Source organism: Canis aureus, chromosome 18 (genome assembly GCF_053574225.1).
Source record: "Canis aureus isolate CA01 chromosome 18, VMU_Caureus_v.1.0, whole genome shotgun sequence".
Lineage (NCBI taxonomy): Eukaryota > Metazoa > Chordata > Mammalia > Carnivora > Canidae > Canis > Canis aureus.
Window position 1 is genome coordinate 41,756,630 of NC_135628.1, and position 20,751 is coordinate 41,777,380.

At 35.8% G+C, this 20,751-nt stretch overlaps 1 protein-coding gene across 39 annotated transcripts in view; it reads right to left on the reverse strand.

Moving 5' to 3' along the window:
• The window catches only part of GNGT1 (G protein subunit gamma transducin 1), a 340,050-nt gene that overhangs the window by 95,727 nt on the left and 223,572 nt on the right, over window positions 1-20,751 (reverse strand). For 25 of the 39 annotated variants that reach the window (XM_077856931.1, XM_077856929.1, XM_077856933.1 and 22 more), the window contains exons 1-2: window positions 19,003-19,132; window positions 9,339-9,451 (exon numbers count right to left, since the gene is read on the reverse strand). The gene's annotated coding sequence lies outside the window, so the exon portion shown is untranslated. Of the gene's footprint in view, window positions 1-9,338; window positions 9,452-19,002; window positions 19,133-20,751 lie in introns of those variants that run through there. The other 14 variants (XM_077856935.1, XM_077856901.1, XM_077856902.1 and 11 more) reach the window with 1 other exon arrangement.

The following is a 20,751-nucleotide window of genomic DNA, read 5'->3' on the forward strand; positions in this document are numbered from 1 at the left end:
ACGATGCACTGTTATCATTAACCAGTCTTTTATTATTAAATTTAAATGGCCAATTGACAAACAGTTCTGAGACCATTTTTCCACCACTGATTAAGACTGGGGTGGCAGGTATTGGAATAATATTCATTTAGACTCCTGAGCTTTCTGGGCAGACTTGGTACATTGTTCCCAGGAAGAGCCTCACTCAAAGCCTCATGATGCATTTCAACAGACTTTACTTCAGTTGTAACATTGACCGGAGCAAAGGTGGCTCCCATGCCAGGCTTAAGAACACCAGTATCCGCTCGACCCACTGGGACAGTACCAATACCACCAATTTCATAGACGTCCTGGAGAGGCTGACACAAGGTCTTATCTGTTGGACAAGTTGGTGGCAGACTGCAATCCAGAGCTCCAAGCAGTGTGGTTCCACTGGCATTCCCATCTTTACGGGTGACTTCCCATCCCTTGAGCCAAGGTATGTTAGCACTTGGCTCCAGCATGTTGTCACCATTCCAACCAGAAATTGGCACCAATGCTACTATGTGGGGGTTGTAGCAAATTTTCTTAATGTAGAAACGATTTACTCGTATCACTTAACGATTTACTCGTATCTCTTCTGGCTGTAGGGTGACTCAGTGGAATCCATTTTGTTAACACCAACAATTAGTTGTTTTACACCCAGTGTGTAAACCAAAAGGGCATGCTCACGGGTCTGCCCATTCTTGGAGATACCTGCTTCAAATTCACCAACACCAGCAGCAACAATCAGGACAGCAGAGTCAGCCTGAGATGTGCCTGTAATCATGTTTTTTATAAAGTCTCTATGTCCTGGGGCATCAGTGATGGTCAACATAATACTTGCTGGTCTCGAATTTCCACAGGGAGATACAAATGGTGATTCCATGTTCATGTTCAGCTTTCAGTTTATCCAAGACCCAGGTGTACTTAAAGGAGCCTTTTCCCATCTCAGCAGCCTCCTTCTCAAATTTTTCGATAGTTCTTTTGTTGATCCCACCACATTTGTAGATCAGACGGCCAGTAGTGGTAGATTTGCCTGAATCTACGTGTCCAATGATGACGATGTGGATGTGAGTCTTTTCCTTTCCCATTTTGGTTTAGGTTTAGCGGTGGTTTTCACGACACCTGTGTTCTGGTGGCAAACCCATTACGAAAAGCTCTAGTGCCCTCTTTGTGCAAGAGAGACACTCATAAAGACCAGTCTTACAACTGTTTGGCTACTTGCTGAGTTAACGGAGTTTCATGGGCCTTTGTGTTGTCAGGAGAGCAGAATGAAGTGTGGTGAGATGGTTCTTGGGAGATTTTGACCTAAGTCTATGGAGACTATGAGGAATGGTAATGGTGCCTGACTTTTGCCTTAAACACCGTACATGTGAGAAGCTGGCTGCAGCTGGTGGTGACAAAAGAAAAGGTGCAAAAGCCATGATGGGTGCAGCCTGTATTACCTGAGTTCAACAGGGCAAATATGCTGAGTTTTCTCATGAACTAAGTGAATGCCATAGAAGGTAGCTGGACCAGAGTTCTTTTGAAAAACATCTATTTGTCAAGGTCAGTGGACCCAAATAGACAGAGGCTATGTGGTATATATGGTAGGATATAGGAGATGAGGGGAGGATTTTTGAGCTGGAGCCCTTATCATGCCTCTGTAAATTATTGTTGCTTCTCTGACCTCATCTCCTACTACTTCCTTTCCCCCAGTTTGTTCTAGTTTCAAATGCATCAAGCAAACATCCATCTCAGGGTCTTTGCATTTGCTGGTTGCTGTGCCTGGAAAAAGCTTCCCCAGCTATCCAAAGGGCTTATCTTTATTCTTTCTTCAGAGTATTTTTTGGGGGATGCTCTGTCGATTAAGCATTTACCGTCACTTCAGGTCATGATCCCAAGGTCCTGGAATCAAGCCTTGCATCAAGCTCCTTGCTCAGTGGGGAGTCTGCTTATTACTCTGCCCCTCCAACCTGACTGCTGTCTCTATCACACTCTCTTTCTCTCTCTCAAATAAATAAATAAAATATAGATAGATAAATAAATAAATATCTTTTTTTTGGACCATGTATTTAAAACCTTTCTATTTCAGCTCTCACTATCCTCCTCATTTCATTTATCTTGCTCCATTATACTTATCAAATTTAACTTTCTTTATATTATCTTATTTGTTTTGTTTAGTGTCTATCTCCCCAAAATAGAGTATAAATCCTAGGAAGGGAGCAATGCCTGTTTTGTTCAGTGCTATGATCCAGAACCTAAGAATGTGCTGGGCTCATGGTAGAGCCCTTAAAAATATTTATAAAATGCTGAATGAGTTAATTAATTCAGGAGTGGATAAAAAATCTGATGATTCGAATGAGTTAAAGACAGTAATTGGATACAAATAAAATTTCCTCTTACTTTCTCATTCTGATTTCAGCTTGTTTAGTAAACCAATACAGAAACCAAAGTTCCACATGTTTTTGAGGCTTTTGAGGCTATCCAAATAGCCTCTAATATGTCTCATATAAACAATTTTAACCATTATAGTTCTATAATATCAGTTGATTACTGATAGGCTGATTCTGTTTCATTATTTTTCCCGATATTTTGGCCATATATTTTATTTTAAAATATATTTGAGAGTCAATTTAACTTCTTGCCTACATAAGATGTTAGCATTTTCTATAGGTAGCCTCAAAAATGATTAATTGAGGGCAGCGTCGGTGCCTCTGCGGTCTAGAGCCACCTTTAGCCCAGGGCGTGATCCAGGAGACCCGGAATCAAGTCCCGCGTTGGGCTCCCTGCATGGAGCCTGCTTCTCCCTCTGCCTGTGTCTCTGCCTCTCTCCCTCTCTCTCTCTCTCTCTCTCTCTCTGTGTGTTTTTCATGAATAAATAAATAAAATCTTTAAAAAAATGATTAATTGGGGCAAAATAAAAATTCATAATACTGGATTTTATTATACAGAAAGATTATTTCTTTTACACTTCTCAGTAGCCATTTAAATATTTCTTCATATAAATTTCATCAATTTTTGCTAGCTTATTTTTACATCTTTTATATATGGATATCTTTGTATTACATTGAATTTACTTAATGATGGCTATTTAGACATAGGGAAGGTATGAATTTTTTAATAGCTTTACTGAAATATTATCTACATACTGCAAAATTCACTCATTTAAGTACATAATTCAATAGTTTTTAGTATTTCTCAAAGTTGTGAAACCATACCACAACCTAATTTTAGAACATTTTTATCACCCAAAAAGAAATCCAATGCTCATAAACAGTCCTGCTCTTATCCCTTTTATTCCTAGTGTGTTAAGTGATGATACCATCAGACCGTTTTACCAAATGCTTTTTCTGCATGTATTCAGATTATTACCACGTGGTTTCTGTCCTTTATTATATTAATGTAGTATATTACATTAATTGGTTTTCATATGTAAATCGTATTTGGCATGGTGTATACTCCTTTTTATGTGTTGAATTTGTTGTTGATCATTTGTGCATCAAGATTCAAAAAATATATTGGTTCATAGTTTTATTTTCATACTGACTTTGTCTGGTTTTGGTATCAGGATAATACTGGCCTCATAGAATGAGTTTAAGTTTTCTTTTCTCTTCCATTTTTTGGAATAGTTATGAAAGTGGTATCAAATTCTTCTTTAACTGTTCAATAGAATTCACCAGTAAAGTCTTACACCCAAGCTTTTCTTTGAGTGAAGTTTTAAAATTACTTATTCAACTCCTGTTCTTTTCCTAGGTCTTTTCAGATTTTCTACTTCTTCTTCAATCAGTTTCCACAGTTTCTCTCTCTCCTCTCTCTCTCTCTCTCTCTCTCCCTTGCTCTATCTCTCATAAAGATTTTATTTTTAAGTAATCTCTACACCCACCATAGAGCTTGAACTTCCAACTCTAAGATCAAGAGCCACATCCTCTACAGACTGAGCCAGCCAGGCACTCCTCCATTGTTTGTCTTATTTGATTTTTCCATTTCATCTTTCTTTCTAGGAATTTCTATGAATTTTTCCATTTCATTTGAGTTATATAATTTGTTAGCATACAATTGTTTATTGTTGTCCCTTATAATCCTCTTAATTTTTGTAAAGTAGGTAGCAACATTCCCTATTTCATTCCTGAGTTGAACAATATGAGTCTTCTCTTTTTTTTTTATTGGTCAGTTTAGCTAGGATTTTGTCACTTTTGTTGATCTTTTCAAAGATCTAACTTTTGGCTTAGTTGATATTTATCTATTGTTTTTGTATTTTTTATGTCTTTAATTCCACTCTGATTTTTACTATTTTCTTCCTTTTGTTTGCTTTGGATTTAGTTTGCTTTCTTTTTCCTTTAGCTTCTTAAAATGGAAGTTTAGACCACTAATTTGACAACTTTCTTATTTTTTAATATACTAAATTTTTATACCTATTGTCACAGCTAAAATTTCCCCTAAACATTGTTTAGTGATAGCAGTCACAGTGTATAAGCTTTTCTTATTCTTGTCTATAATGAAAATTATTTCACCATGATTTTTAAATTTGACTCAAAGTAATAGAGCCATGTAGACACATGTTAAATATTATTTATATTTTATATACTATCTTGTTAAGAAAATGTCTGGATCGTATCAATTGTTTTGCATGATCTTACAAGATAAATATATATTTTCTGCCTCACTATCAACCTCAATGGCCTGGGCTGAGGCTACCAGCTGCTGAGACTCTGAGAAAGTTGATAAGTAGAATTTTCATTTGGGGAGTTTGCAAACTCAGGATGGGGGATCAGATGTTGGCTAGCAAAAAGTGAAAAAGAAACAAAAAGAAAAAACTAATGTCCAAACATAGATGTAGCCAATGCCAAAATGAAAATTGAACTGGAATTGGAATCATAGGATTTCTAAAAATTATTTGCAAGACTTATTATTTCTCCACTGGGATTGTTTTTTTAGGTATTTAGGTCTTATTTCAAGTCTTAAAAAATGAATTAGCACAATTTGTGAAAGGTAAAGGTATATTAAAGCATTTATGAAGTATTGATGATAGCAGCAAAAAAAGATACAACTATTTTCTAGAAGAAATTTTATCCTTCAGACATAATAAGATAAAAATACAGAAAAGAATTATGTCCCTTCTTTATGAGTTTGGGTTGATTAGATGGATTGTGAGTCTCAAAAAGTTACATATTGCCATTTTGGCTTAATTTGTCCTTTATTTTGGATAGAAGGAATCTGTTTTGCCAATCAATAAACTGTAATATGTCATTTTAACTTAAATGAGAATTACCTCCTATTGCTAGTTCAATGTCCTGCTGTTACCCTTGTTCTCCAGCTAGGACACAGCATGGACATTTGCTCTCAGATTGACATTCATATGGAAACATTAATTGCTCATTTGGTGATAAAGATACTCTTTCTCTTCTTCTGGAGACTGCTGCATTACCTCCTATCCTGTCATTTTATAGTTTGTACAGATGTCTAGATCCTTCTACAATAGGTACTGTTACTCTGCTGATACTTGATGATTTGTATAAAACAAACTCAGATAGGAATCTTCTCAACTACAGATAATATTGAGTGTGCTTTGGTTAGTTAACACTTGCAATTAATCTAAAGCCTTCTCTTATAATTTAAGATTTGAGAATTTTGTTTATTGTTAAAATAGTGGTATCTATTATTTATTCTTGATAGGTGAAGAGCATTTCTTTTCCTAATCATTTAATCCTGTGAGTTGTGGGCCATTATTATCTACTTTTTACAGATGATGAAATTCAGGTTTACAGAAATGAATTCATTTTCCCAGGATCTTACAGCTCTTATAAGGTAAAGAGAACATTCAAAACCAGAGTTCCTGAGCCTGTTTTCTTAATCTGTAAACTCAGATTCTTCCTAACCACGCCTTCTATTATTTCTTCATTAGTTGTTTCATGCTATGGATTAGAGGTTTCACTAGGAAGACAGCAATAGGAAAAGGGAGAGGAAATTCAAATGAATTCCTCTTTGAATCATAGAAAAGAAATATCATTATAGTGATAAGAAAATGTTCCAGGTTTTGACATCTTGTGTATTTTCAAATAAATAATTTTCACTTTTGCAAACCTGTAAAACTGAATCAAAATGTCCATTCATCCTATCATTGTTGCTTCATTTTATTGGGATGTAAATAATTTCAGTTTTGCAATTGTTCCTTACTTATGTCAAAGTTGTGGTGAGAGAGACTAAGCTTTATTAACATCTTCAATGACAGGCATTTAAAAGCAAAATATTGGAGGAAAGACATGGATATATGGTCATTTGTTCTATTTCTCTTCCATGTTGCCCTATAATATACTTATTTTCCTTATTAATTTCCCTTCACATCCTATACTCATCCAATTTCTGTTTCTTTGAAATCAGTGATAGAAGTGAAAGATTTATTTTTCCTGGAAGCCAACAGAAGAAAGATAATTTATTTCATTCGACAAATATTTATTAAGCATCTGTTATATTTTAGGCACTAGGGATACAGTAGTTAAAAAAAAAGAAAGGTCTCTATTCTTCTGGAATTCACATTGTAAAGACCAGAAGGCAATAAAGTCTGAATATTCTGAAGTGGATTTCTCTAGCTTTTATTTGTGAAATTGAACGTTAGGAAAAGTGTGACCAGATTTCATCTCTTTGGTAAACAAATATTTCCAAGGGTTGAATTTATCACCGCAGATCTCTGTGAGACAAACTTTGGTTTCATGGTTTGGCTTAATAAGTTATTCATAATTTTTTTAAAAATCTGATAGAACAAATTATGAAATGAGCCATTTTTCTCCTTTAGCATAATGACTGAATGTAGCAGAATTTAACAAAAGAGTTCTTTGACTTTATAACAAGGTGATATTCCTTATATTATGGATATTACTGTCCTGTTTATGGACAGATAGTATAGTTTAGGAAGGTGATCTATCACATAATTCACGGTGACATTTACTTAAACAGGGACAATATCTGCTCTCCTCTAAAAATAAATAGTCCTGATGAATCTCTAGTAAACTAAAATTATGATTCTGATTCATATACAGGATGAGATATATACAAAAATACTTCAAGGCTTTTAAGTATCATCCAAATGTTACTTATTATTATGAAAGACCTCGTCAAAGTCACACAAAGTGGGGAGCCAGAAGAAAATCCAGGTTTGTTTTTTAGACTAGGGCTTATTCTATTGCATGACCCTTACTTATAAGTACCTGAGCCTTAAAGATGCATAAGGCACAGTGGATAAGCTTTCTTAGTTTGGTCACTTAATTTTAAAAACTTTATTTCCATTCTATAAGAGTGACTCAATTTGCCAATATATAGACCCATTTAAGATTTTAAAGTTAAAGAAAGTAAGTAGTGGCTTTTAAAATATGTCTGTCATGTGGGCCAGACTTGAAATAGTTTGGGAAATGAAATGCCAAAAATATCACATTTTCCAATAATGAATCACTATTTGTCTCTGTGCTAAAACTTGGCTTTTAAGGAAGAAATTTTTAAAACTCTAATTACAGCTTACAGAAGCAAAAAGGTCAAAAAAGTGATGTTTAGTAGCTTAATGGGATTTTTTATTGAACCAATACAGCTTTATGAGGAGGTTTTCTTCCTTTCAAAAGGCTATACAAACCAATATCACCAGTTAAAAATTGTGAATGTGTCATGCTAACACGCTATTCAAATCAATTGTCAAGCCCTTGAGTACCTAAGTTATACACAAAAAAAAGGTTAAGACAGATTTTCTAGGTAAGTAAATATATGAAATGTTGGGAATGCATGAAAATCTCTCTTGAAATTGAGAAGTGAAAATGTTACAAACCATTTCTGTTTCAATGAACCTACATTTAGTGATGCAAAATCACTACTTGGTTATAATGAAATTGAAAGCAGAACTGATTTCTTCATTTCATTGGTTGAATAAGTCAACTCTGCAAAATATTTCTTTAGTACAAGTAGGTAAGAGTCACAATTCCTTTTACAGACTTTCACTTGTTATAACTTATTCTTTTACTTGTCGGATTTGTATTCTACTCTTGTATACTTGTAACGAATGTGTTACAACTTTGTCACTGTTCCTAAGCTAAGATGGGAAGTGATATGATCATAGTACTCTAGAAAGTAATCTTAAATATTGGTTTAACCCACAAGGAAGTTATAGTTTATGTAAGATATGGTGTCAGTATTAATATTTTTAAGCGTCATTTTGGAGTCTAGAAGCCCTACTTAAAGGGCTTTCTACTGTTTCTCCCATATTATTATAAACTTTGAACATATTAGATTACCTTTTCTAATTTCCAAAAGTATCCTGTGTTAGAACAAGAAATACTAACTACTGTAAAAAGCAACTACCAAATCTCAGTGCCTTGATAAAAATTTCTTTCTCACATTGCTTTTGGCTGCAAGTTAGCTAGTTCTCCTTCAAGAATGTCTCAGGAATCTAGGATCCTTCCATTATATAACATTGCCATCTTAAAAACATGGCCTCCATGGTAACCACAGAAGGAAGAGAATAAGCAAGCACACAGGAATTTTTAGGGCAGACTTCAAAATGAATACATTAGTTCTATCTACCAGTATTAGCCAGAATCTAGTCATGTGGCATAATCGAACTTTAAGGGAGACTCAGAAATAGTCTTCCTCTGTGTTCAGTGAGAAAAAAGAAAAACGAAGGAAAAAAGGATTTTGTCACAATCCCTAAACAAAAAATCTGCAACTCATAAACTTTTCAGATTGTCATCAGAATCCTTGAAACCCGGTTATTGGTGGTAGGAGGGGGAGATATTGGGGATAGATAAATGCACCAAGCAAGGCATATAAAGATGTTTGATAAGAGCTGTCAATCCCTGCCTGGCATCCCTCTCAAAAGTCCCCATGGATTGACTTTAGAACAATTTGATCTGGTCCACAGAGAACAAAGACCTTCCAAATTTTCTAAATATCTTGATTTCTAGTTCATAAAGAGGCCAGATGTCTTTAGTGGAGACAACAGGAGGGAACAAACAAACTGCCCAAAATTTAAACTGTTAATAGAAATAAATGCTTTTTTGTTGAGATACAAATGTACACAATTCTGAATCACTCTTATTTAGCTGCATTTTAAAATAAACTACGGTATGGTCATATTGAGTCCTGCTGGGAATCTAGTGAACTGATAAACCAATACCTCAAAGAAAGGAAAAATGAAAATTAAATTAGAAGTAAAAATTAACAAGAACTGAGGGCATTTCAAAAATAAATTTTCACCTTATCAGTTCCTTTCAAAGACTCCAATGATGGGTATTGTTATGAATGGAAGAAGTGATTTTCTTTTCAAAGTTTTCCATTCAGCAAGATGACAAAAGTATCTGAAATTACAGATCTGAACTCACCGAGAATCAATGCTTTTCCTGCTGGCAACTTAGCAGCTTTTGTAATTGATGTGACAGTTTCATTTCCCCACTGCCACAGATAATCGGCATGTTACTCCATCTCTCAAGCAAATCTAAAAAAAAAATTCAGTTTTACTTTTTAGGAGATATTAACATTCTCCAAACAAAATATGGTGGCAATGACAGACAATAGATTCAAGGCTTTGACAACCTCCTGCTTTATATAATACAAAACAAAAAGTTGTCATTCAATGTGGCTTCATCAACATACCTAATAACTGCCTTGACAAAACAACTGTTTATTTAAAATCCTTCTCTAAGGGCTTTTTACAAAGGGTTCTCCTTAGCACAGGGTCAGGTAGACATGAATGAAGGTACACATGTGCTCATACCTTGACCATCAACATTCCAGACTTATTTTTTCTTGCTTCAAAAATAGTCCTTTAACAGCAACAGAAAACCACTCACACCTTGACCTATCTTACATCATCTTATTTCACCCTTTTTTCACCACATACCTTGAACTTAAGCCTCCACTGAATTCACTGTTTCAGAAATACACAATAATCTTTCACATTTCCAGGTCTTTCTGCACTAGCTATTTTCTTAGCTTGGAATATATTTTATCAGTCAGAATTAGTCATGTTTCAGTAACATATGACTCTTCACTTATCAGTGTCTTAAAACAATAAAAATTTATTTTTACTCATGCCATGTGAATTGCTGAGGCTTATCCCATCATTGTCATTCTGACACAAGGTCGATTGAAACTTCATCTCAAATTGCACTCCTGTGATCAGAAATGAGAAAGGACCATGGCAAATAATACATTGGCTCTTAATTTTTTTTGCCTGACAGTGTCAATCACTCATTCTATTCACATTTTATAGGCCAAAAAAAGCACATGGCTATTTCTAAATTGAAAGGGGATTAGAAGTGCAATCCTACCCTTGAAGAAAGAAAATGAGGTAATTTTATTGAGCAGAGCTAATGACTACTCCATGAACTTTTCCAGTAGGTGAATTCTCACTTTTCAAGATCTAAACAAATGTCACCTCCTCTGAGAAGTCTTCCATCATATCTCAAGATAATTACTTGCCTTTTTATCTTTACTGTCCAAATATTTGGTACAGACTTTCTTGAAATACTTACCATATTATGATAATCTATTATCATGCCTATATTACACTGAATTATACTGCCTTACACTGAAAATTCTTAACTCACACTTTTCTGCCAAGTGCCTGTATAGTTGAAGCACATGCTGGTTGTTTGCCAATGCTCCTTGTTGAAAGTTTATTTTTCCATTCTCCTCATTAGACTATAAGCTCACTGAGGACATAGACTGTGTCTTTTTGCACAGACCTAAACCTAGTATCTTGTAACAGTACCTGGCACTAATGGTTACCAACTAGATGTTGAATGAATTTATTAAATGATTAATTATTTTTGTGATTGCACCATATTGTATGTATTATTATGATGGGCTAGGTTAATGCTGCAGTAACAAAACAGTTCCAAAATTTTTGATAAGTTCAGCAAAAGTTTATGAATTGTTCATGGTATATATTCTACATAAGTGGGCAAGGAGCTCTGTTTCATCTACTCAGTTAGGGACCTAGGCTGATCTAAGGCTCTCTTATAGGTGAATCATCTGTGACTCAAAGCGTTTTCAGTTACCCTGGCAGATGAATGAGAAACTGGAGAATCACAGATGCTTTTTTCCCCCAAAAGATTTATTTGTTTAAGAGAGAGAGAAAGTGAGAATAGGGGGATGGGGGGAGGGAAAGAGAGAGAATCTTCAGCAGACTCACAATCAATCACGGAGCCAGATACAGGGCTTGATCCCATGACCTGAGATCGTGAGCTGAACCGAAATCAAGAGTCAGATGCTGAACCAACTGAAACACCCAGGCGCCCCCACAGATGGCTCTTTAATTATTCAGGCTAGAAATGACCTATCACACTTCCACTTACATTTTTTCATTAGCCAGAACTGATCATATGGCTCTATAAACTGCAGAGGGCTGGGAAACATAGAGGAACAAATGGGATACTTGGTGTGCATTACTGTTTCTGTCACACGGTTGAAGACAATATGGAAAATAAAATGTAAGTAAATAATATAATCACATTCCTTTACCACTTTCCAAGTGAGAAGATGCCTGAATTCAATGGTTGGTATAAAATGCCTATAGAGTTGAGAAAGAAAAGAATTACCTTGTGTGTTTGGGAAATAATTCTTTTAAATTAAAATGAATCTGCCCTTTCAACTTTCTGTTTAATGTGTGTGTATATATATATATATATATATATATATATATAAAACAATAAGAACTACACAATAGCACTTAGAAGCTAAGAATAATATTTAGATTTATTCTAGAGTTCTAGAGACTGGAGAAAATTTACAACACTATAGAAATCAACAGGTTTTGGCAGAAAAATACTAGTCTTTGTATGCTCTGGTTCTGTTTCAGCAGAGGGGTCTAGGAGGGAATACTTGCTCAACTTCCACACATATCCCCAGCTTAAGGGTAATGAAATTTCACTAACCAGAAGTTTTTTTCATTATTTTATAGGTATTATTTCATTAGGTAGTCATAATTATGCCTTATTTTCTCTATTGTTGCAAGTCTTTTTATTATCATTATAAGTCTTTTATTTATTTTTTAATACATTTATTTTTTATTGGTGTTCAATTTACCAACATACAGAATAACACCCAGTGCTCATCCCGTCAAGTGCTTCCCTCAGTGCCCATCACCCATTCACCCCCACTCCCCGCCCTCCTCCCCTTCCACCACCACTAGTTCATTTCCCAGAGTTAGGAGTCTTTATGTTCTGTCTCCCTTTCTGATATTTCCCACACATTTCTTCTCCCTTCCCTTATATTCCCTTTCACTATTATTTATATTCCCCAAATGAATGAGAACATATAATGTTTATCTTTCTCCGATTGACTTACTTCACTCAGCATAATACCCTCCAGAAGTGGACCCTGAACTTTATGGTCAACTAATATTCGATAAAGGAGGAAAGACTATCCATTGGAAGAAAGACAGTCTCTTCAATAAATGGTGCTGGGAAAATTGGACATCCACATGCAGAAGAATGAAACTAGACCACTCTCTTTCACCATACACAAAGATAAACTCAAAATGGATGAAAGATCTAAATGTGAGACAAGATTCCATCAAAATCCTAGAGGAGAACACAGGCAATACCCTTTTTGAACTCAGCCACAGTAACTCCTTGCAAGATACATCCATGAAGGCATTATAAGTCTTAAACTCAGCTAACCCATAAGCAGACAGGTGGAAGCCTTGTTTTCTAGGATATCCTCTTTAGAGTGTATCATTTAGATGTTTTCATCTGGACAAAGTATTGGATATTGCCTTGGATGTTCTTTTCTGTATAAAATACAAGTTGGCAGCAAAGATGTAAATTTTATAACACTGTATTGGAGTTATATTAGTTGTGATGCTAATAAGTGTGCAAAAGTGGTTAGTATGTTGTATTCTTAAACCAGCTCCTTTAGCTATCAGGATCAGGGAAAGATATTCTACTGCAATGAAAAGGATGGTGGGGGCTGATTCGATGAACATATATCCTCTGTGGTTGTAGATAATTCTGGCTAGATCATTTCACACTCAAGGATAAGTAAGAACAAAGCAAAACAAATAAGAACTATAAAAAAATGTACTTCAAGATATTTTAAAGCAATCTGAATGTAGAATATTCCTACGTTTTGTTTTCTCCCCACCCTATTTTGATAGCAACCTTTCTATACTTTAAGCTATTTTTTTAAAACTTCTTTGAGACTTTTCAAAGCTTTCATTTCGTTTTTTATAGATATAATTCTCATTCATCCCACATTCAAGACTCATGGGCTTATTTATTTAATTAAATTATATGATTACTATAGCAAGTGCTTAAGCTATCTACTGCTGTATAACAAAAGACTTAGAAGCTTACAACCACAATTTGATTTTTTTTTTTACAATTCTGCAATCTGAACAAGGCTCAAGTGGGTGATTCTTCTTCCCTAGGTGGTATATTCTGGGACTGGCATGTCTCATGCCTCAGTTAGGATTGCTGAAATAGCTAGGGAGTGACAAGGCATCTCTCTCCCTGTGGCTTCTCCAGTGGGTTATCTTGGGTTATAGCATGGTGGTCTCAGAGTATTAGGCTTCTTGTGTGGCAGCTGGTTTTTAAGAGAAGCAGGTGCTGCCAGTTTCCCTTAAAAAGCTCAAACCTGGAACTAGCACAGCAATACATCTGCAACAGTTTATTGGTCAAAGCAAGTCACAGAGTCAGCACAGATTCAAGGGGAGAAGAAATAGACTCCACTTCTGGGAGTGAGGAGTGGCATGTTCATGTAGGGAGGGGAAAAATGATGACAGCTAACTTTGGAAACTACCATAACAAGGAAAACCGGCATAAACAGATTTAGACGCAAAAACACCTGACTCTTGGTAAACATCCAGTTTATCTAGTGTGAGCAGTTGTGTTTATACTTAGAGGAGAATAACCTACTAGCCATAAATGCAGTGTGCAATAAGATCAATCTAATCATTTTACAGAGACATTAGTTAATCCAGTGATATGGCTCGGTAAAATGTGGTTAAGAGTGATTCTATATATTAATTTGATAACTGAAGAGAAAAACTAGTAGAAAAGATGATGATAAACTGCAAATATTCCTGGGAGAAGTAATTACCTTTCACAGAGAGGAAGCTATCTTGAGAGAGAGGAAGGAGAATTGCATGAAAAGGTTTGAACCCCTTAAATTGAGTTGACAGATAACTTGGATAGGAGAAAGGGATTCATGGGCAAAAGGAAGTATGGGCACTCCCTATTTGACCATATTCGCAAATTTATACCAAGCTTTCCAGGTCAATTAAAAAAAATGTGATGCTCCCACATAAAACAGACCCTGAGAGCCCAGAACAATTTCTCAGGTTTCTAAATGCATGATTTTATATTAATAATCAGTGTTTCATCTAATAGAATCATGTATTAAAGATAAAGAAACAAAAACACCTTCACTGTCAACATGCAACCTTGTCAGAAAAACTCTGTTTTTTAGTGTCTACAGAGTGTCGGATCATTTCTGTATGAATGAGTAGTCCATGGAGCTTTTTGATGGTGTGTGTAGCTCACCATGACTCTGAATAAAATTTGTTCTAATGTTTCTCCCTCAAAATTGACCTTTCATTTTGTCTTCCTGGCTTACCTGTAGTATGCTAACTTAATCAATTTTATCCTACGTCTGGTTTATTCTGGTCCACATTATTCAAAAGAATCCAGCATGAAAATTATAATCTGTGAAACTAGGACATGTAGTACTGTAAACATTACTAAATATATATCACTTGACTTTGATAAATATTGCAACAAGAGGACATTGAAGACAGATCTATTTTTTAATGTTCTGCTAATGAAAATCACCTGCGATAAGAAACTACTGCTTCCAAATTTTGTTCTAATTAAGGTATACTATAAAGTTACTCAAGTCCAAATAAAAATCACTTTCAATAATGTTGCATACAAATTTATATTAGAGTTGATCTCTAATGATTGTGTCAAGGACTGGTTTCAGGTTTTTAAAGGAATGAAGGCAAATCCACTAGTCATTGCAGTGACTGGGTGATTTGCTCTCCCCCTCTCCCTTAAGAGAGCCATATGTGAATCATGACTATTAGCTTTGTCTTTCTAAAATAATGTATTCAGGAAAATAATTTTAGATTTCCCTATTAATTTCTGGTTCACTTCAGTTTCACCACCAATAATTACTTAGCCTCTATATGAACCACTTGTGCTATGTGCAGGGGAGGCCAAAGGCACATCAGATAGGATTCCTGTCTTCCAAGAATTTCCAGGTAACAGCTGCAGAGAATATATTGTTTAAAGCTATAGTATATCACAGTACCTGATTAGATTAAAACAAGCACACAATAAATACATTTTGATTGGTAGATTAGAGGTCTGATCAGGTTTTCAGGGAACACAATAGAAAGGTTCCTACACGTACCTGGGGCTTCCTGAAGGAAATACTGTTAAAAATAAAGGACCGAAAGCCAGGTGAAGCAAGGTAGGAAGTGCACACAAGACAGTGCTCTTTGAATTGTGAAATTCCTTACAGTCACTGGCAGCATTTTGGCATTATTAGTGTTTAAAGCGTTAGGCGGTAGGTGGTGAGATGGGGTGAAACCATAGAATGCTTCTATGTACTAAAAATATTTTATTTACTCTGAACAAAATAGCTGAAAGCTTGGGAATGACATTCTTCTATTTATTGTTCATGCTCAGTGATTAAAATATTTAGGAGGGTAGAGTTGGGAATGATATCAAGGATCCTCTTAGGAGGCTAATGAATAAATTCCAGTGACAGAAGATAAAACTGTGAGCATGTCCTATTCATCAGGGAATTAAAGAACTGGGAAAATCATGTTCCATTTCTACCAATACAGAAATGCATGTCTTGTTAACTAAGCACAGGGATGCACTGGGTCATGTGAGAAACCAAGTTGTTTTTGTTAACACAGGGGCTGAAACTGTTCCAGCAACAGGGACTAGCACTGAGGATCTACGATGATTTAGGAATTCATCATAGTCCTAGAGTGATTTCAACACAACTACTCTTTCTTGAGGGATTACAGGACCAAAACTTGCCCAAACTCATAACGGATTTTACAGATGTGACTTAAGTATCATTTAAGCACAAAAATTGCTTATTGATGTTTATGGGAAAGTTCTAGAATTCCGAGAAGAGAGAGGCTTATGATGCAGATGTAGGAACTAGTGTCATGTGTGGAATGTATTTATTACTCCCACCAAAGAGTTTTAATTTTATTTCCCAAAGTACTTTAACATCAAACAGGAAGAATAAAAATGGTTAAACCATTATTGGAGTACTCAGTTGGTACTAAATAGAAGCATTCAGAATCTGAAACAGGATGTAATGACATTATTATTAAAGTGAGTCTAAAAGTATATTTTTCCCTTTGAAACCTTAATATTCACTCTGTACAGAAACAATACATATGGATCAAACATTCACAGTATAATTTACCATTACACAAATCCATCCTCCTTCAGGTAGGAAGGTACTGATACAAGAAAAATATCTGAAAAAAATACGTATACATATAATATATTTTGAATTGCTCAAGGTTCCACAGAGAAGATACAACAGGGAGAATAAAAAGCTACTCTTATTTTAGAATTTAGTTCAACAAACATTTACCGAACTAAAAGAACTAAAGCATATCCATGAATCCTATTTTGTTGAGGAAGAAGACAGGGAATTAAATTGTCATAATAAAGTATAATAAGTACCTTGAAAATCACTCCCTCCACTCCGTACCCCCCCAAACACAAAGAAACAAGTAATGTAATGTAAATGTAATGCCCCGTGTTTGTTACCATATATATACTAATGGGGGGGAGGTTCACAGATAGTGATGTCACTACGCCGCTTTAGATCTCAGAAATGTTGGGAAACCTGGATGGTTCAGCAGTTGAGCGCCTGCCTTTGGTCCAGGGCATAATCCTGGAGTCCCACACCAGGCTCCCTGCATGGAGCCTGCTTCTCCCTCTGCCTGTGTCTCTGCCTCTCTCTCTCTATGCCTCTCATGAATAAATAATAAAAACTTTAAAAAAAGATCTCAGAAATGTACCTTCTAGGAATTAGCAGGGATGCATGCAATCAACTACAAAAAAGCAAAAAAGTAATGCCTTTGTAATAGGTAAATCATATTTCTTTGAAGTTAAATGTATATTTAGAAGCTTGTCATCAAGACTTTCTGCAAGGTTTCAGGGTGAGAATCTAGGCAATTTTTACTTTAGGATTCAGATACTTCTGCCCTAATATGAACTGTGATCTGATGGACAAGTATATCAGCAGTCTAAGGAAAGAGAGGTACCAGAAGGAACAAATTTGGTCAACAACAGTGGTTTCCATCCAAGAGAGCAATGCTTTCAAGACATCTGGGAATGTTATCTGAGATAGGTATCTAGGACAACAATAGATGGAATGACAATGCCAGGCATTCGATTGTTAGATGCTTTAGGAATCAAAGTCTAGATGGAATTTTACATTGCCTTACTTTGAAAATGGTCTCCTTGAGAGGAGTAAATTGACAACAAAATATCATTCAGCTTTTTACCACTTGTGATAAGCTTTATACCTCAAAAAAATACTTGTTATTCTGTCAGAGTTTTCATGTGACCCACCCATATTTCATACAGCTCCTGAACTTGAAAGCTGATTACAGATTGAACAATCAGAGTGATAAGGACTTTTAAACAAATTCCACTTAGGGTTATAGTCAATTAGAACTCATCTCCTGCACATAATTTTACATTGATTTAGGAGGAAATAAAGTACTGCTTTGGAGAGAGATCTGATTATTTCTTTTTCTTCAGATCTTCAGAAAAATTCAAAATATTTCAGGATATCAAGTATAATAAATGAATCATTTAGAATGCCTGAATCTGGACTTTTAATAAGTGTTAGTGATAGAAATGAAAATTATTCCAGACAAAGTGTTTGAACCAACAGTTTGCAAATCACTGGAATTAAGTGCTATTAGAATTAAATGTGTCTAACAGATTTTTTTCAATATTCATTGAAACAGCTTTCGACTACGAAGTCGAGTTTTGAAGATCAGAAAGGTGAAAGAACCAGAAAGAACTCTGAGAGAGAAACTCATTTATCTCCAAAAGGAGATCTCCTATCTCTATCCCTAGCAGGAACAGTGCTTTGGTAAGAAATACATGAGTGTTTAGAAATAACTGGGATTGCACCTTGGCTCTTTTGCTGCCTGAATTTGAGCAAAGGTATTATCTTTTCTGAACCTAAGTTCCCTGGCCTATAAAATGCAGATAATTGTCTCTTTTTCAGAGGAGGCATTTAAATATCAAATGAGACAAATAATGAGAAAGTAGTTTTTAAAACCTGAAACTCCATAACGTTCGTATATTCACTTAGCCAATGTTTGCATAGTCCCCTCCCTATGACATAAGCATTAAGTAGTAGGTGCTAACCATGCTTCTCCATGTGGAATAAAGTGGTGAATGTTGATTATGTAATCTATTACCTTTTAAAGTTGACTTGTTAAAAATGCCACACTATCAGAAGAAATAAAAGGCTTGCTTTTCAAGGTATGTTGTCATTTTAAAGCTTTGCTCTCATCCTTCTGTATCCCTATGGAAAGAATTATCATGCCCAGGTGTCCTCTGGGGTGATCCAGTGATACACCATCTTCCACAGCATGTCATGTAAACTCCTCTCAGCTTATACAGTCTATAATTTTCATTGGCAATTCACTCCACTATAAACAGTTGTATCCAGAAATCCCTTGATGAGAGTCTGACTCTATTTTTGATGTTTGACTGCTGAGAGCTTTTACAACCTCACTTCTCTTTCCTTTCTGCCCCACATCTTGGCATGCTGCTAGGAAAGCCTTGGTGCTACTTTCTTTGAACGGGGGGATCAAATCACAAAAGCCTCTTCCCACCATCCCTTAATAATCACAAAAAACCCCAAGCCAGTATCTTTTCTCTGCTCGCTCAAGCCATGTTTGGACCTGTTTGTGAAGTCTGCTCTCCTCTCCCTAGAAAGCTTCATTACATAAATAATAAAACCTTTTCATACCTTCTTGGTGTGTGCCTAGATTGCAGACTTGACATCCAAACCAAATTTTGGTGGAGGTCTATTCTGTTTCTATGTACTATCCCTATATCTGCAGAATGTCACAGCTGACTCTGAGAGTGGAATCCCTAGACAATTATCACCATCACTGGGGGGGGGGGGGGGTGTCTTTCTGTTTCTTTGGCTTACTAACAGATTCTACTGTCTGATGGCAAGCATGTATTTTGAGCTGCTGCCTGCTAGCTAGCCTGCTTTTTGAGGTATACTGCTTTGTGCTCTATTTTCTGAGTTCTACTGAACCTCTGTTATAGATTTAAGTAACCTAAGTTAGAAGTTTTAATAATTAATTGGCTTTTAAGGAAAGAAGTATGTGATTCAGGCCCTTATTAAAGCAGCCCTGGGTCATGTGTCTCAGTCTGAACCCATCTGTATGTATTAGATTAAATTATGGGTCCTGATTCTAGCAAAAACTTGACTGACGCTAACTTTAGAGAATGACTACTGCTTTGTGACCAATTGTGACCTGGTGTGTCTCAGTCGGGCGTATGCCCTCATTCATAGAGAGTTCAAGGGAAAGATTACACCCTGTGTGATAAACATGGGCACATTGGGTAGTAACTCAGTGGAGGAAGAACAGTCACCATTTGAATAGTAGTCATTATTTGAAAATGTGAATTGCTGAATTCTACAATCCTAAAGACAGGAGGCTCACTGGGACACTATAAAATGCCTTTGCTGGTGCTGTTGCACTTATGTCTCTGTCACCAAAAAAAGAGATACTTATCATTAGGGGTATAAGGAAAAACATCCATGGCATTCCTGTAGCACAGTCAAGAATTAATTCAACCATTGCCAGAGGTGAGGTCCCTAATCCTGATGATACTGATGTAAGGATCTCTGGAGTAAGAAGCCTATAATATGAGCAGGGTAGGGAAAAGCCCACTGAAGTATATCCAGTAACCACACACACAGACACACACACACACACACACACACAGCAAGCAAGAAAGCAGGAAGAAAGGAGATAGGGAGGAAAGGAAAGAGGGAGGGAGAGAGGCAGGAAACATACTAAATCAATCAATCAATCAATCAATCCACAATTTGACCCAATTGAAAATCCAAAAGTTAGTAATGTACAGAGAAAACTAGAAAAAAAAAAAAGATGCTGATTAGATTTTGTGCCACTACAGTATAGGTTCTTAATTAACTCTCATATCAATGGCAAACCTTTATGGCCTTAATAAATATGAGAGCTCAAATTACAGTTACACTGGGGAATCCCACTAAATTGAAACAAAGTACACCCCCCCCCCCCATGATCTTAGGGGAATTACTGAACATAAAGTAGAGGACACATGCCTCATGTCAGCTATTGAAACTATTGTCTTGCCTAAATCCCCTGTATTCATAGCACCTATTGCCCAAAAATGTCCTATAATGATCATAATTGTCCTGACCTAATGAATAGTAAATTAAAAATTAAATTAAGTCTTTGCACTTACAAATTAGCTTGACAAAATAGGACTACATGGACCCTCTCTCCAGTTAAAATACTTAATAAAGCTCACATTAGAATTGGGGCCTTCAATGCCTGAACTACACTGTAAAAATCTTATTTAGAGAAGAGGTAATTATTCCCACTTCCAATCCATTTAATTGTTTAATCTGCCCTCTTCCTACATTTGTAAAGAATGAATGGGCCCACATACTAAATAACTGCAACCTTGAGGCCTTGGTCTCACATATTTAAGT